Here is an 18,775-nt window from a genome sequence, read left to right as displayed (position 1 = left end):
TGGATGTAGGAAAATGTCTGGGGACGTTGTGGTTTTGCTGACTTTACCCAGAAGGTGGATCCAAGATGGTAATTATTCCTTCCTTCCTTCCTTCCTTCCTTCCTTCCTTCCTTCCTTCCTTCCTTCCTTCCTTCCTTCCTTCCTTCCTTCTTCCGTCCTCCCTCCCTCCCTCCTTCCTTCCTTCCCTCCTTCCTCTCACAGAGGTTCAAGAGTTTTACTTCACATTCTGTGGCAGGTACAAAAATGCCACCAGACAAAAGGAAATAAAAGGATTAGGGAATATAATGTATGTACGACACTTTCTCCACTATAATTTCTAGAGAACGGTCTCTGGGCAGGAAGGGCTCTGGCTGCACAGCAGGGGGTTGCAGCCTCAGGCCTCCTTACTCACACTTGACAAACCCTTGCAGATCTTCCAGAAAGTTGAGGCACTCCTGGTGCTCTAAGGCCTTGCTCAGCTCCATCACGTGTGGTCCACCCCTCTGCTGGCCGGGAAGTCCAGTAAGTGGCCGCACAGGGCCCAGTCCAGGGGCGTGTAGATTGTATCCTCCCAGTCGGATTCGCCGGTGGTCTGAAAGCTCGCTTCCGGGATGGAGAAGATGTCACTCTCCTCCTCTGCTTCCGGTCCAACCTCGCCCTCGGATCGTGGCGGTCCAGCACGACCTCCGCCACGAAGGTCGGGGTTGACCTCAGTGCAGGCCCTTGCTGTCCTTGGGCTTTGTGCCCCTCTGCTGGCTCGGTGGACCACGGTCCGGCTCATCTCCGGACCAACTCGGCTCCTGCGGCCTGCACACCCAGCTGCCAATCCCCGGATTCTGTTTTGTTCTCTCCCCTTTAATTTCATGTCAGGAATTCGGCAAAGGCCTTATTCCTCTCGGTGGGGCGCCGCCCCCCGCACGTGCGTGTGCCTAGGCCGGGCCGCCCCGGAGCGGCTGCAGGAGACCGGGGGGCTGGGCCCGGACCGCGGGTGAGCCCTCCTGCCGGGAGGCCCCCCGAAGGCGCGGAGGGCGGCGACCACGGCAGGGCCCGGCTTCCGGAGGGTGGCAGGGCCCAGGACCCGGGCCGCGGGAGGCAGCTGCAGGGCCCTGGCCGAGACACGCGGAGCATGGAGGGAGCGACGAAGGAGGCCTGGAAGGACGGTAATTCCATTTCCCTCTCCCCTTTCCCCACCTGTATTTGTTTCTTCGAAGTTTACATGATATTATGATAAAGCTGTGGTTAGCCGTTGTGTAGTTGGCCTGTACATTTTTTATTTGCTTAGACTCATCTGAGGGAAAGGCAGCAGTAGGACACACAGAAGAGACTGAAAGGAGATTTTAATCTACAATATATATTTGCCAGGGAGACAGAGAGATGGATTCTCTTCCTAATTTCTGGGAATTTCCCAGCTGGAGGCCCGAGCTGGACAAAAGAGAATTATTGATTTATTTCTCTATGGTCTCCCCAAGGCAGGGAGCAAGTAAATCCGCCCCCTCCTGGACATCAAACAGGAGTTCGCAGTGTCTGACGGAGGGAGGTTTTTAAGAGAGGTGCTTTCTGAGACAGTTGCCTCAGGCATCTCCTCTTCCCAGGATAGATTTGAAAGGAAACAAACGAAAAAAGCAAACATTTCCTCTAGGAGAAGAATTGAGGGTGCTGCCTAGGGAGAAAGTCGTTCTTGGCTGAAAGGAAGAGAGGTACCCCTCTCACAAGGTTAGGGGTCATTTTACCCCACAAAAGTGGTAGGCTTAACGAATATTTGTTGAGAAGCTGAGTACATTTTTCTTAAAATAAATTAAAACCTTCCCTTCTATGCTTTCTACCTATTACCCATTGTTCCACATCTTGAATTATATTTTCACATTACCTTCATTTAAAATACATCCATCTTTCTTCTCTCTCCCAAAGAACCATCCTTTATAACAAAAAATAAAAGGAAGAGAAAAAGATGTTCAGAAGAACGAACCAACGCATCATGAAGCCTGACATTATATGTAGGGTTCAGTACCTGTGGACCTTCCCCTCCCCATCTCTGCAAAGAAAGGAAGTTGAGACATTCTCAAATCTCTTTTTTAGAACCAAGCTTAGTGATTAATTAATAGTGTTTCATTTATATTATTCAGATTGGTTTATCTAAATCTTCCCATCCTTCTTCATTATCTATTCTTGGTCATTTCTTAAAGCATAACAGTATTCCATTACATTCGTATTCCATTATGACTGTAGTTATTCCTCAGTCAATGGGAATGTACTTTAATCCATTTCTTTGTTGCTAAGAAATGTGCTGTCATAAATATTTTGGTGTATTATGGGACCTTTCTTTTTATCTTTGACATTTTTAGGGCATATATGCGGTAGTAGGAATTCTGGATCAAAAGAAATGGACATTTTTAGCCGCTTTCTTAGCATAATTCTAAATTGCTTTCAAGAATGGTCAGACTAATTCACTCTTCCACCAACAGTATGTTAGCGTTCCTATCTTTTCATAAACTCTCCAAAATTGACTGTTTTCCTTGATATTTTTCATAGGAACTGCTATCTTGCTATGTTTCTCCCATCATCTATTTTTGAATGTGATTATTTTTAATCCAAGGGTAGAAATTACATTTATATGGAGTTAGACAAAAAGGTAGGTAATTCGATTTAATTAGATAATTACATCCCTGCTTAGGGAACAACTTCTGTTTGCTAGAATATGTCAGGAATGTGCTAATTGCCAAGTAAAGGAAGATGAGCAGATAACCTTTTCTTTTTGGGAAGATACTTGTCACAGATAAATTAAATCTCCTTTTAGGAGTCCCTAGCCTAATGAGGAGGAGTAGTAAACAGGCAATTTGACATAACTTCAAGAAAGTATAGAAGGCAAAGAGAATTTTGCAGTGACTTATCTCTTTCTTTGTCCTTAGCATTTGATACCAGCCTTACTACCTCTTTTTGGGTTTTAGCATTCCTGAGGCTTTGCTTATGATACTGTGTCATTCTTTTGCATTCATCCTTCATTACATTCCTTTGCTTCCATTTGGTACATGTTCATTTAAAAATCTATCAATTAGTGAGTTTCATAGACACCTACATATTTCTTTCGACAGGAATTCCTTTGCTTATGCTAATATTTTGCTTCGCCTTTATATAATTTTGGCAGCGTTTCATTCCCCCCAATAACTGACTTCCTCAGAAGATTTTTAGGCCACAGGATTCTAGAGTAAGATGGTCTGGATCTGTGATTTTGTCACTGGTAGGAAAACTCCCTTTACCAATACAAATGAGCATCTGTTCTTCTATTTATTGTCTTAGAGAATTGCCTAGACCACTGAGAGGTTAAATATCAGCACAGTACTGGGCAAATTGTGTGTGTGTCCATCCTTCGTTGCCGAAGAAGACCATGTCATGAGAGAAATAATGATATGACTTGCACTTGACTTTGTTTTGAGTGAGGGAGGGCTGTGCAGGTCACCAGCTTCACTTCTCCAGGAACATCTGAATCCAGTGACCAGATATTCATCAGGATGACTGGAGATCACCCAGGATGAGGCAGTTGGGGTTAAGTGACTTGCCCAAGGTCACACAACTAGTGAGCGTCAAGTGTCTAAGGTGATGTTTGAAGTCAGATCCTCCTGACTCCTGCACTGGGCCTCTATCCACTGTACCACCTACTTGCCCCTGGGCAAATTGTAAGCACTTAATCAATGCTTATTGGTTAAGTAACTAATCCAGGGTCACACAGACAGTAGGTACCAGAGGTTATACTTGAAATCAGGTAATCCTTAATCTCCATCTGACACTCTATCAAGGATATTGTTTTCTCTCAGATACTTTTTCTGAACTTTCAAAATGTTTCCCTTGAATCATACAATTAATAAGCATTTATTAAGCATCTCCTGTATATGAGTGACTGTGCTAAACCCTGGATATACAGACACATTGTATGGGAAGTATATTGTATACTTTCCCCTGGCTTTTCCCATCTCTATGTATCATGAAGTCAGGGGTAGAACAGGAATTCCAACCAGTGCTATTTTTAGAACCTTCTTGCTAGTCAGAATTGTAGTTTTTCTTCTTATTTACTCTAACTTTTAAAGGATAAAATTGTTAGTAAGGTAATTTAAGCTTAATTGATTAACTTTTGGCAGAGAGAGAACTGAATCAGATATCCTGATGATCCAAGGTCATCTATTTCTACCATATTATACTTCCATTGCTAGATTTGTGATCTATTTCATGAGCTCATCATCCAAGATGATGGGCAGAAGGCTATATCTAATCACATGATCTTTCCTTCCCTTAATCCTTCTCCAGATTTTATCTTATATGCTTCGCCACTGAGGCTCATGGAGTTCCTCAGATACGTATTTAAAATAATATATATATTATATACATACATATTATATATACAATACTATTCTTCTATCTCCTTTATCTCTTTTTGAATTATGTATATCCTTATTCCAGTCATGTTCTAGTGATGAGTGATGCCTCTCTTTCTTGCATAGTTCAGTAATATATAAAAGATTACATTTATCTCCTTGAGCTAGGGCCTCAGTTTCACTTAACCCTTATTTTATATTTTAACGTGCTTATATTTGAAGACATCATTTAATCAACAAACGTTGATTAAGTGCCTACTATGTACATGGTAGGCTCTGTGGTCAGTTACAGAAATGTGAAGATAAAATCTCTCCCCTGTAATAACTTACATTTCAACTGGAGAGATGTACATATAGAAGTATATACAGAATTGCACAAATGTCACGTGAAACTTGTTCTTGTTTAGTTGTTTTCAGTTGTATTTGACACTCTGTGACCCCATTTAGGGTTTTCTTGGCAAAGATACTGGAATGGCTTGCCATTCCCCTTTTCAACTCAGTTTATAGATAATGAAACTGAGGCAAACAAGATTAAATGATTTGCCTGGGGTCACAGCTATTAAATATCCGAGGCCAGATTTGAACTCAGGTGCTCCTGATTCCAGGTTCTGTTCTCTATCTACTGTTTCACCTAGCTGTTCTATACTGTATCTGTATATTTATATCTATATGTGTGTGTATATAGGTGTGTATGTATGTGTTGTTTATATGTATCTATGCATACATACATACACATATATATGCATTTCATGTGTGTATACCTATATTGTGAGTATGTATTTACTGTCCCTGATTAAATGGCCTTTAATTTATCCAGGTGTCAGGTTATGGAAACCCTCAGCATGAAAAGAAATCACAGAGAGATAGAAACAAAGATTCATTGGGAAGAATGAATGTTGAGAAGCAGTAGAAAAATCCAGAATTAAACTAGGAAATAGGTATAATCCTCCTTCAAGATAAAGACAAGTGTTTTCTGGACTACCACACTTAATCTAATTTTAATGTTGGCTTAATCTTACAGTAAAGGACACCTGTCAAGCCACATGTTTATTCCCTTTAATTGTCTGTCAAAATACACTTCCTTTTAGTAAATGATCTTGGATCAATCTGTCACAAATTATTGTACTTTTATTCAATGGACACCTTTCTATATGAGGATCCATAATTAGAATAAGAATCTTTGATACTGAGTGCTCAATGAATAGCATTGCCTATGTACAACCCATAGTATTTAAAAATGCAAGTGAAGAAATTTGATGCATAAAAATGAAGCAAATCAATACCTTGAAAAATGTTTATTGGTATCTTTTGTTTTTTATATCATCTTCATTTTTCAATATATTCCCATGAGCTTCTCCACTCAGATTGCCATCCCTTAAAGTAGAATTAAGAAAAAAAGAGGAAAAAATTATCTTTGCAAAATTAGCCAACATAATAAAAAAATTTGACTTTATCTTCATTGTTTTCTATCTTGTTCCCCCCATCTAAAAAGATATCTCATATCTTTGTATGCTATTTTCCTGATTTTGAACTAGACTTTCTAGTCCCCAAGTCTTTACTTTCTCTCTTTTTCTTTGGTCTATCCATCTCAGCTTACCCCATATTTTGGTTTTTAACCTGCATACTGATTCCTGGCCATAGCTCTGAGATTTCAGGGTCTCTGTCTGTCCCTTTACACCTGGCAGTTGCCAGACCTCTAGTCATAATACACCTGGGAGTCCTTCTGTACTTCTTACCTAGTTCAACATTTTCCCAATTGTCAGTGATAACAAAGAGACCTATAGCCCTCTCGTGCCTCTCCAAGTAGAACTCAGGGTCTCTCTATTGTATTCTGTTATGATTGTAGATTTGAGCAATTTCTATGTTGAGCTTGATTAACTCTTTAACTCCTGACATTCTAATGCAGCGTAATGCCTGATTACTTATTCTTGATCCCAGGATATACCTTTGTTTTCAAATATATTATTCTTTATGATAACAATAATAGTAATAATAATTATTATAATTATTCACACACATGTGGTGAAGTTGTCACCCCAAAGCTATCTTGGAATTCTTTTTTCTTCTTTTCTTGTGAATCTTACTAACTTTCATAGGTTCAGCCATCATTTATAGATAACCCCTAGATCTTTATATCCAGCCCTCATTCTCTCTTGAGCTCCACTACCCCACCAACAGTTGCCTACTTGAAATCTCCAAATGTATTTCCTATAGACATCTCAAACCCAACATATCTAAAAAAATAGAACTTTTCCTACCAAATCTTCTCTTCTTCCTAACTTCTTTATTTCTGATAAAATATCACCATCCTTCCATTCTCCCAGCTGGGCAACATCAGATTTGTCCTTGACTCATCCCTCTTCCTCAGCTCTCCATGGTTAATTACCAGGGCTTTTCAGTTCTGTCTTTAGAACATCTCTACATCCACTCCTTGTCTACTTTTACTTGGCTTTCACATGGCCACAACTACAGTTAAATACATATTCACAGGCTACTGTAATAGTCTTCTAATTGGTCTTTCTTCTTCCAGTCTACCTCCTCTTCAATACATCTTCCACATGGCTACAAAAATGATACCCCTAAAGAACAGGTCTTACCATAGTCATGGGGGATTGACAAGTGAGCCCAGTCTCATTACTGCTGGTTCAATTCCTGACATGGAAGAGACTGGGGATCCCTGTTTCCAGGAGATTCATAGTGACATCTAAGAAAAGTACCTTGAAGAGATTTTGTAATCATTTTGTAACTGGTTCTGGTGTGCTAACCACATGGTAAATATAGTAGTTTATTTGATTGGCTACAGCTAGTCTTTTGATTTAACTCCTTTGAAGATATTATCTAGTGAAAGACAACACTATAAAGGGAGAGGCATGAGTTTCTTTCCTTGGTCAAGGCTGACATATGATTCTGTGAAAACAGGCTCCAGTCTTTTGCTTTAATATTTATTCTTTTACTTTGGGTGGAGATAAATCTGGAGGCTGTGAGTTTTGAAAGGACAGGAGAGTGAGCTGGGACAGGGGAGAGAGATGCCAGGGAGTTGAATTCATTCTAGGTTTTGCAACCAGTTTAAGCATCCGTATCTCAAGGAGTAAGAACAATCTTTGATATTTGGGACCCAATCCAGTAGTAGGTAAGTGGAGGACTCATCTGGCAGACAAGACACATTTGGACATGAACTTTATTGGACCAGTGCTATGTAGAAACTGAGCTAATCCTGAACCCATTCTTGCTAGAGACACTGGTGATATAATATAGAGGGTACTCTCAGGGTGTGGGAAATGTTTATGTTTTTGTCCTTGCTATATCTTTGAAGTAAATATCTCTTTGTAAAAAAGTTCACTGATAGGAATTTGTTTAATGGGATGGCGATGGGTAACAATGGAGGGAGAACAGATTTGGAATGGGAACTCAAGCTATAAGTGCTAGAGAAGCGACACCCATGCTCGTAGATAGTGTTTGCATGGCTCTGGGATAGTGAACTCAGAGAGGGGTCACTACGTGAAATATGATGTCCTTACTCTGGGAGAAGTGGCCAGAATATCACTATGCTATGTTACTACTTTGCTTGAGAATCTTTGGTATTATTGCCAGTGGTACTGGCAGTACTTGGGCATTGTATACTCTTCACAATATTCTCTTACCTATTTTCCATGCTAATTATTCACTAAATGCTTTGCATCTAATTCATTTATACATATGTGTATATACGTGCATTTTTGTATGTATGACTGAATTGTTATTAAAATAATAATAATAGCTACATAATTAATTATATTGTTGACAAGATAGCTAGCATTTATAGAGAGCTTTAATGTTTGCAAAATACAAATACTTTCTTATTTAATCCTTACCAGAATCCTGGTAAGTGGGTGCTATTATTATCCCCATTTTCCAGATGAGGAAACTGATGCAGAAAGAGGTTAAATGACTTGTCAAGAGCCACACAGCTAGGAAGTACCTGAGGCTAGATTTAAGTCAGGTCTTCCTGACTTTCCGTTAAGCGCTCTATATACAGTGTGCCATCTAACATTCTGCTATAAGGAAAAGCATCCTTGATTTGGAGTCAGAGGATCTAAGTTCAAGTACCAGTACTCTAAGTTATTGGCTATGTGACCTTGGACAAGTCACTTAACCATTCAGTTTTAGTTTCACCATCTATAAAATGTGAGGATTAGGCTTGATTGCCTCTAAGTTCAACAGTAAAATGTAAAGTCCGTGAGGACAAGGACAGTTTCATTTTTGTTTTTGTATCTCTATCACCCAGCAGAGTGCTTTGCATATAATAGGTGCCTAATAAACGCAAGTAGAATTGAAGAATTTAAGTGCTTAAAGTTTACCAAGCATTTTGCTTCTTAGTTTTTCTTTCCTCTTGCCCTTGACAGGAGAGAGGAAAGGCTTGAAAACTCTACCTAACCATTCAGTTCTGTTCTGTAACTCAGAGACAAGGGAAGACTCTTCTGTTTTCCCAACTTAAAAAACCCATAAATAAAGTAAAGGAGGAATGTGGTGAGCCAGGAGTTTTTATCATGAACAATATAGTTCAAATTAGCGCCTTACCTAGAAGTGCTCAATTGTTATCACAGTTGTTTGCTTTATGTTTCACTGAGCTGGCATTTATAAATTACTCCTTAATAAGCTTTGGACTGGGTGGGTTTTCTTTAGGAGGGGAGGTAGTGGGAAGGCAGGGAATGTTCCCTTTTGCTGTAGAGCTAATGAAAATTCATGGTGTTTGCCAATCCCCTGCACTTCATCGCTAAAATCAATGTCTGGGATATAATAGCTGCATAGTGATGATCTGTGGCTTGGGGTCTTGCCATCTTGCTGCAAATGGGCTGCTGAAAAGGTAATCTTTCGGGCTCCCCCTGGAAAGCATTGGCATCGTGTGTCAGCTGCCTTCCTGACCTTACATTTTCTATCTTCTAAGTAGGCCAGAAAGTTTTCTGTTTTCTTCTTTGGAAACTGTAAGTTTTCTGGGGTCTGGGCTCAAGGGGAACTGTGCAGTATACCTGTTGGTAGCTGGGCAGCCCCCACAGTCTCCCAGATCAAGGTATATTAAGATGAGCATTGTAGGACCACCTTTTGACTTACAAACAGTAGATCTTGCTTGGGTTGGAAGAATAATATTTATTAAGGCAACAGCAGCCAGAATAAAGGGCAGCTAGGTAGTACAGTGGATAGAATACCAGAAATGGAGTCAGGAAGACTCATCTTCCTGAACTTAAATCTGGTCTCTGATATTTATTAGCTGTGTGACCCTGGTCAAGTCAACCCTTTTTTGCCTTAGTTTCCTCATCTGTAAAATGAGCTGGAGAAGGAAATGGCAAACTGTTCCAGAATCTTGACCAAGAAAACCCCAAATGCAGTCACAAAGAGTTAGATATGACTGAACAACAAGAACCAGAATAAAACAAAACAAAACAGACAAACAAGCAATAATAAGATTGTTCCTTTAGCACACTTTCTAAAATCGGAAGGTTTGCTGAAGCAGAATGGAGGATTGAGGTAGGATTCAGTCCCCAGGCTACAGTTCCTTCTACAATGACTAGATTTGCTTACAAGCTAGTAGCTTTCATCCTTGAATAGTACTTTCTGTAGGATCTTCCCAAGGGCAGAGCAAGGAGTCATAAGAGAGATTCAGGACCAGATTCTTCAGGCCTTCATTTATAGACATATATGGCATGAGTAAATTTCTCAAAAATGGAAAATTCAGCACAGGGAAGTAAAGGAGAATTGACCTTTCAAACTTGAGAGAAATAATTCAAAGAAGGTGTTAGCCTAGCCTCTGTTCACCAGCTGTGTGACCTTGGGCAGGCTACTCATAGCACTACAAATTTAGATTTTGGAAGGAACCTTAGAGGACAGCTAGTCTAACTGCCCTTATTTTACAGATGAAGAACTGAGAGGGTTTCTGACTTGTTTATGGGGACTCAAGTAATAAGGAGTAAAATTAGGTTATAAAGGTAAGAAGTAGTAGTCAGGATTTGAACTCTGATCATCTGTCTTAAAATGTAGTATTTTTCTATTGTTCATGCTGCCTCAGTTTCCTTATCTGTAAAATGAGAGGACAGGACCAGAACCCAGAGGTTGTTACTTATTTTTTTAAGTCATGGCATCTTTTGGAAGTCTGGTAAAGCCTATAGATCCCTTCTCAAAATAATGCATAAAATAAAATACATAGGATTATAAAGAAAACCAATTATATTTAAATACAATTACATCTACTATCTATGTAATAATGTATCTATTTATCAATTTAGTATCTGGATCTTCTTATGTATCAATGTATTTATGTACATAGTAGATAGGAAGATGTCTGTCTGTCTGTCTATCTATCTATCTTTTAAGTTCTCCAAGTTAAGAATCTCTTCTTTAAGTGATGAAACAAGTAGAAATCTGGATTGGTATAGGGTGTTTCTTCATTAGGAAATACTGGTAAAAATCACATCCAGTTAAAAAGAAACAAATAAGCAAGAAAACAAAAAGGATGGTATCTTTAAGAGGCAGTTCTGTACTTTCTCTGCATGTACCTAGCACACCACTCAGGGATGGGAATTGACAGAAATACCCAGAATATTGCTGAGGCAATTGCTTCCTGATTGGTTCTCCCACACCTGTCCTTTAAATGGTTAGTGGCTCCAGTGACCCCATGCCAATGCTGTCATTAGCCAATGAAGTAACACTCCCGATCCACCTTGATGGAGGGCACTGATCGAATGACACATCCTGCCTTTCCTCCCTGCAATGTTTGGGGACAGATAACTACATATCTCATCAAGTGTTATTCCAAATTACTCACATGTCCTAGCTCCCTCCTTATCTGCGTTTTTGCTGGCATGGAGGGACTGCTATTGCTTTCATCCCTCTCACAGAGAATCACTCCCATTTGGGATGCAGAGCAATTTCAGCGTCTCAGTCTAACGTACAGAACAAATCTCCCGTTTCACCTCAACAAGGGCTCATTATGTTTTGCAACTGGGCTTCTTGTTTTATTTACACCTCCAGTAATTATGGCAGCAAGTCTGCCAGCCTTCACTTCTCCAGCTTCCTAGTGTTTTCAATGATAGTAAACAGGCATCAGTCACCAACTTAATGAGCAGAATTTGTTGCAAGTTAAACAACTTACAACTTAACCCCGAAGCTGGACTGAGCTTTGATATGCTGTTAAAGATACTGAATAGGGCAGTTGGATAGAAGGAAGAATCCTATGTCCTAAACAAAGAATTGTCTTCTCCCAGAACTTCCGCACTTCTTAAGTGCGTTGTCCTTTATCCTTACTTTCCCACTTCAGCTCTGAGAACAACAAGCAAATCAACAATCCCATTCCTGGAAAGGACATCCTAGGACTCCAGTCACCTCCCCAGTCTTCTCTATCTAAAACATGTCTTGCTGGCCACCAAGCTCCTTTATAGGTTGTTTTCCCTAGTAGGATGTAATGTCCTTTAGGACCTGTGCTTTATGAAAATTACTTTGGCTGTTGAGTGGAGGATAGATGGGGAGAAGAGAGAGAGATAGAGAGAGACACTGAGACAGAGACACAAAGACAGAGAGAGACAGAAGACAGAGAAAAAAAGGCATAGACAGAGAGACACAGAGACAGAGAAAACTTGGGAGGTTTTTTGCAGTATGAGAGCTTGAAATGGGAGAGTGGCTATGTGAGTAGAGAAAATGGGAGATGACATTTTCAGCATTTATTGAGAAAGTGGAAACAATGAGAGTAGGCAACTGATTGGATAAGAGGGTTAAAGGAGAGTAGAGGGAGGTGTTGAGGATAGCACTGAAGTGTTGAATGGAGTTTATAAGTTTATAAAGATATTGGTGCCAATGACAGCAATACAGAAACTTGGAGGAGGTATGGGTTTGGGGAAAATTGAGTTCTGCTTTGGCCATGTGGAATCTAAAATGTCTATAAGACATCAAGTTCAAAATGTCCAATAGGCAGCTGGTGATGTGGGACTGAAGTTCAGGAGAAGATCAGGTCCGGAGATTATGGAAGGGTGTGAGGGAAGAGGAAGCTTCCATACCCCATTTTCAGGAGTGATTGATCATTAATTGGGGTGATTCATGTGACAGAGGCAGAAATGGAAGAGATGCCACAAGAGGAGAGTTCCTGGACAATGTTGAATTTTTGACCCCAGCTTTGGTGAAGTGGGGTCTATGTCTGTCTCTCCACTATGTGGTAACTACAGAGAAAGGAACCGTTTGATGAAGTGGTTAGAGTTCTTGAGGGTTGCTGCTCTAGAAATCCCAAATTTGAGATTTCTACGACATGGCATTCTAGTAAGAAAAGGGGGAATTCCTAAAATGCATAATTTTAAAATTCAGCCTTTTTGTGAGAGAAAGGGACATTTCCTAGTCACTGTCAGCCTTGAAGCTGTATTATAAGTTAACTTCACATTTAGCAGCTTAGGTATCAAGCCTTCTGGTGAAAGCAGGGGAGTTTTCTGAGTAGCTTGGCTTTTGGACATAGAAGACAGTATTGATTCCATTGCTCATAGGAAAAGACTGCTACTACGACATGGGCGGGGGGGGAGGGAGGGTGGAGGGAAAAGAAAGGAGTTCAAGGAAGTCCTCTGCTTTCTCTCTGTTTTTACTGTATTATTTAGATGGTACAGTCATGATGGGAAGAGGGGTTGCCTATCTAGCTGCCCTAACTATGCTTCCCTTCTAGGGACACCTTTCTAGGGGATTCCATGACTTCAGAGTAGTGCCATAAGGCTGAATATATTTGTGGGTCTCTATAGCATGAAAGAAAGACTTATCAAAATATTATCATGTTGCCTTCTAAGCAACCCAGAATGGGCTTCCTTTGAAGTCCAAGCTTTGGAAGACCTCTGTGGGTTGAAAGTGGGACTCATTTAAAAAACATCACTGTTTGGAAGCCTCAAATGTGTTTGTCTTCTAAAAAGATTCCAAACAAGGGACTTTAGGGCCTTGTGAAAAATAAGACCTACTGGAGAGGAAGGATAATTATGTTGATGTTATAATGGACTTTTGTGGGTCCCTTGTGTGTTTTCTGCATTTGTTTATGGGTTGCTTTACATTTTCTGTGGGATGGAAAAAGGCTTTTCTTTACCCAATAAATATATTGTTACATTGAATGCTTCTATAAGTTAGGTCAACAAGCATTTATTAAGTGTCTATTATATATCTGACACTTTTCTAAGGACATGCATAGTGCTTTTACCTATATTTGTGGAGAGAAAGACAGGAGTCATATTTAAAATTTTTCCCAGAGTAAACTCTAGGCGAGGATATAATAAGACAAAATATTTTTGATTTTTTGGCAGTAGCTCCCGTGATCAAACCTGATCTATGTAAACTCAGAATATAGGCATTATCAACCATGCTGCAACAGCAAGTGTTTGATAAATAATGATTTGAATGGTTCAATCATGTATCATTGTTTGTATGCAATAAGGAAATTTTAGGCATCTTGGGTGTTTTTGAAATAGGATGAATATGAAAATCATAAACTCCAGGCATGGAGGAAGCAAAGGTCTTTAATATGGAACAGTTAGTATAAAGATGACAGATAAGCAAGCAGCATGCCCTGTTGGTCTTCCTTGACCATTTACCGCCTCCATCAGCACAAATTGATACTCTATCTGAAATTTAAAATAAAGAACAGAGGCACTAAGAGTTCAAGTGACTTTCCCATAGTTATTCAGCTTGTATGCCTCAGCCAGTGTTAACTCAGATCCTTTACATTTCTAAAACTTAAATGACCACTTATATCTAACTGGCCTGGAACATCAGATGAGATTGTGCTTCACCTTCATATCCATCCCTTCAGGACGTCTTGTTGTCTGCTCGATGCTGCTGTACCCTTCCCATTTGTTCTATTGCTGCTCTTCACTTGCCAACTATTAGCCTGGGGTTATTTTTACCATCCCTTTCTTCTGCTCCCAACTCACAGTCCATCTGGAGGAGATGTCCCAACCATGTTTACTGAGTACATTACAAATCCATGTAAGATAGTTCTTTTATTCCTCCCTAATTCATCCCCTACCTCACTGCCCGCAGAAGTTATTCCAAACTTTCTCTTCCCTCCTCAAGCCTCCTAAATCTCTCCCTTGCTCCACTCCCCTCAGTTGAAGACTTTGCCTCTGACTTTACTAAGAAAATTGAGGTTACTTGATGTGAATGCTACCTTCTCTCATTCTATTTACATTTAATACTGCTTTTCCCAAGTTTCTGACAAAGACCTTTTATGACAAGGACAACCTCTCTACATGTGAACTTGATTCTATCCACTCTTGTCTTCTGCCAGTAGTTTACACCTTCAGTCATTCTCACTGTGTCTGTCTGTCTCAGTTGTCACTTTCCCTACTGCCTTTAAATCTACCAAGTCTCACTCATCATTAAAAACAAACAAAAAACCCAACACCGCCCCTACACCACTACTACCACCAGATTTCACTAGATTCTATCATCCCTTCAAGCTGTTGGAGAGACCTACTGTTCTACATACAGAATAGCCAGTAAAGCTTCGTTAAATGATTATATCATGGAGAGCCTCAAGTTCTTCCTTCCTGATCTCTAGGGACCGTGTCTACAGGATATATAGGAAGAGTTAACAGCCATTGTGGCATTTAGAAAGGTTTGAGACACATAATTTCTGGGTAATTTAATCATTTTATTAATAATGCCAGCATTTTAATAAAAGGATAGTCATTTGGCCATCTCTCTTAGACCAAAGACCCTCATGGTGATGGACTCATGGCTTATATGCCATTTTGGAAGAAGCTGTTCCCCCAGGGTGGCAGTCACTCTGATTGGCTAACAATTAATGAGAAAATGAATAATATGATGAGGAGGTTAGAACTCAACTTTGATTATGTCATTTAGCTCTTAAGTTTCCCCAGCCTTAGGCAACCTATTCAAAGAATTTATCCCCACCAATGGCTGCCCCCCCAGCAAAGGGTATGGACAGAGGAGAAGGTTAATTCTACCTTCAGAGACTGAGGTCCTGAAATGAGCGTTAAAGAAAAAGGGAGAAACCTGAATCTCCCTAAATCATTGGCTATTAACAGCTATTTCTTTCACCATTAAGCATTTAATAATGAATCACCAAAGATTGGAATGACATAGTTGGTTGAGGGATGTGTGTGAAAAAGGAAATAAGCATTTACTAAGCACCAGCTATGTACGAAGCACCTTGTTAAGTACTTTACAAATATTATCATTTGGGAAGTAGCTGCTGACATTATCCCTATTCCCAGTTGAGGAAATTGAGACATACAGAGGTAAAGTGACTTGTCCAAGGTCACACAGCTCAAAAGTATCTGAGGCTGGATTTGATCTCCTGGATGATTCCAGGAACTCTACATACTATACCACGTGGTTTCTTCACTTAGTTGACAATAACTAAATTGGCATAATATCTAAGACTGAACTGGGTTGTTTCTGTTTGATCTGGGGATGTCTTCAATTAAATTTTGGAACTGGTTTTATGGAAGTTAGCATGACTTCACTGCTCATCAGCAGATGGCATATCACAGTTTTCTAGTGTTCATTTCAGGTTTTTCTAAAGATCTTTGCTGATGTCCATAAATCCATTATAATGACCTAGGACTCTTGCAGTTTTCTCTTGGGAGAGTGTGACTTTCTTGATCTCCTTGGCATTTCAAGGGTTGTGCAAAATTGAATAAAATGTGACTGTTTTCTAGATTAGTAAAGAATGAGACTGTAGGTTCTTTAAAGAGTCAGGGCTTAATAACTCTTTGTTGAATTTAAATCTGAATATAAAAGGCAAAATGGATTGTGGATCTTGTCTGCTATGTTTCCTTAAGGGAGCCTCCAAGGTAAGTTTCCTCCTTTCCCTTTGCCACATTTTGCACTTGGTTAAGGAAACATTTAGACCAATGTTTTACATTATTAAAGTGATGAATAATACATACTTTCTTGTCCACCAGATGATGTTGCTGGTTCTGGCACAGTGCAGTTGGTGACATTCCACATCCATTATGTGAATAACTTAGGAGGAGAAGTTCATTCAATTTCCACTTCTACTTTGCACTCTAGGATGAAATCTATGCAGACAGTAGAACCTCTCAGCAGCAGAGTTCAGTGGATTACAGAGCATGCCAGAACCTGGATGTGAGACATATTCAAAGAAGTAGGAAGAACAATCTGGAAAAGAAGATCCTGGCAATATACACTAGGGTGAAGTGGTATGTCAGGAGATAACAGTAGGAGGCAGCTAGAGGAGATCCAGATAGGCAGATGATTGAGACAAGGAGTTCCTAGGGTTGACTGTGAGTATTTCAGCAGGTGCTAATAGCATAGTATCAGGGTAGTCTACTGACAAATAGTGTTTGGTGGAGATCTTAGCCAGAAATTAAGCAGTAAGTATGAGGGATTGGAAGAAGATAGTGGGGACCTAGTCATAGAGATTGTGATTTGGATATACATCTCAGAACCCTGAGGATGGGTCTAGATGGTAGGACATGGTAGCTCCAAAGATATTACTGGTTGTAATTTCCCTGTGAGTCTGTGGAAACAGGTGGAAGGGACCTAAACTAAGCTAGGCTAGATGTGGTAGAGGACTACAGTGAAGCAAAATATGTGGTTCATTTTGGTCTTAATCAAAAAACAGATAACAATATTATTGATTGAAATTCTTTCACTTGGGGCAAAAATGTGTCAAGGGGACAATCCAACCATGGCCAGAGGAAGTAAAATATGGAGTAATCCTTCCTCCAGACTGTATAACCTGTTTTTCTATTGGGGTTAATGGGAAAGTCTCCTGAGAGAGAAGATCCATAATAATGGCACACTGAGGAGGGGAAAGATGACCCAAGGCTAGACAAATGAATAGGGGGACACCACATGCTGAAAGCTATCAGAGGACCACGTGAAAGAACAATTGTAGGGAGGAAGCAAGTTCCATGGCAAGCTGGCACACTGGAGGGAAGCCCTGTATGCTCTGCCTTAGTTATTGCCCTGAGGCAGAGGCATGGTGACAGAAGGAAGATGAAGACAAAGTCCAAATCCAAATAGTTCAGAGAGCCATAAGTGCTAGTGATGCTTGGTTGAGAGCATCAGTAGAGCTTTGCAAGGTGATATGATTGTTCTAAACACTTCTCCTTGGGCAATGCAGAGGGATAATCAGGACAAATATGTGTACTTAATTATATGATGTCAAAGGTCCCTTGCAGCCCTAAATTCTATGATCCTGTGAACTAACTATGGTAATCTAATTCCTGCAGGCTCCTAGGGTGCTATGATGAGATTCTGTGATCTAAGATCATTTAGGTTGAGAGTCAGGGGAATACCTTTGGTTCAGACAGGGAGCAAATGATGCCTCTCTGTCTCTGAAACCTTCAATATTTATGGCTTTGAGTTTCAGTCTTTCCCTACAGGGGCTTCAGGAGGGTAGCAGAGAATCTTCCATTTCATTCACTAAAACAAACATATTAAGTGCTAGATATGTGCTGGGTCTCAAAGATTCAAAGACAAAGATGAAGATAGTCCTTTTACTCAAGTTACTAAGCTTGTCAATGAAGGTTAAATTGCAACGGGACTGGAGCCATGCTGTGCATCATCATCGTCATCATTAATGATCACAACAAGTAGCATTTACAGCCTTGTATTTATTGCAAAATACTTAGGCCTAAATTCTGATTCTGACACTAGTTAAGTAAATTTGACAAAGTCTCTATTTCTCTGAACCTTGCTTTCTTTTTTGAAGTGAGAATAAGTATCTCTATGCTACCTACTTCACAGAGTTACTGTGAGGAAAGTACTTTGTAAGCTTTAAAGAAACCTACAAAAACAGATTAGTTCATTTTGAGGGACTACATAGATATGAGAAACAGATGGCAAACTCAAGTATTGAGGAGATTCCAAATGAAAGATCACTTAAGGGAAAGTCTCTGAGAGAGTTTGATAATTAAGGTCAAATCTTTTCTAGATGCTCAAGTTTAAAATAAATGTAGGAGTAGGATTGAAAAAAAGTGAGAGGAGAACATTCTAGATGAGGTAAAAGTGAGAGCTAAGGCTGTGAGGAATGAATGAGAATGATGTTCATGGGGAAAAGCTAGGAGGAGATAAGCTTGATTAGACCTGAGAGCATTGGGTAATAATAAGATTGACAGACTGATAATGTGGTTTCATTCTGCTGCTCCAAGTGAGACAGGGCAAATATTCTTGTTGCTTTTTCCTCCGTCTGTCTGTATTTGTTCAATTTTCTTGGACTTCATCTTTGAAATAGGAATAGCACACTTGGTCTCCTCACAGATGTAAAACTACCAGTATTAATGGTTAGCCAAAATGGAAGTTTCAGGTGGGTACTTAATTACTTAATCACAAAATTTCAGCATTTTACTGCCTAGAACCCTCTTCCACAGTGAACTTCAGATCTTAATTACTTGTATTTTAGGCACAGATAAAAACAAATAGCAGCCTAGTGACAGGATATTTGCACTTCT

At 39.9% G+C, this 18,775-nt stretch overlaps 1 pseudogene; it reads right to left on the bottom strand.

Annotated features, from left to right (window-relative positions):
• Positions 1 to 280: 280 nt before the first annotated feature.
• Positions 281 to 16,304, bottom strand: LOC140523078 (complement component 1 Q subcomponent-binding protein, mitochondrial-like; annotated as a pseudogene).
• Positions 16,305 to 18,775: the final 2,471 nt, after the last annotated feature.

The sequence above is a fragment of the Notamacropus eugenii genome, chromosome 2, assembly GCF_028372415.1.
Source record: "Notamacropus eugenii isolate mMacEug1 chromosome 2, mMacEug1.pri_v2, whole genome shotgun sequence".
In the NCBI taxonomy this organism is placed as follows: Eukaryota; Metazoa; Chordata; class Mammalia; order Diprotodontia; family Macropodidae; genus Notamacropus; species Notamacropus eugenii.
This window is presented reverse-complemented; position numbering and strand designations above follow the sequence as displayed.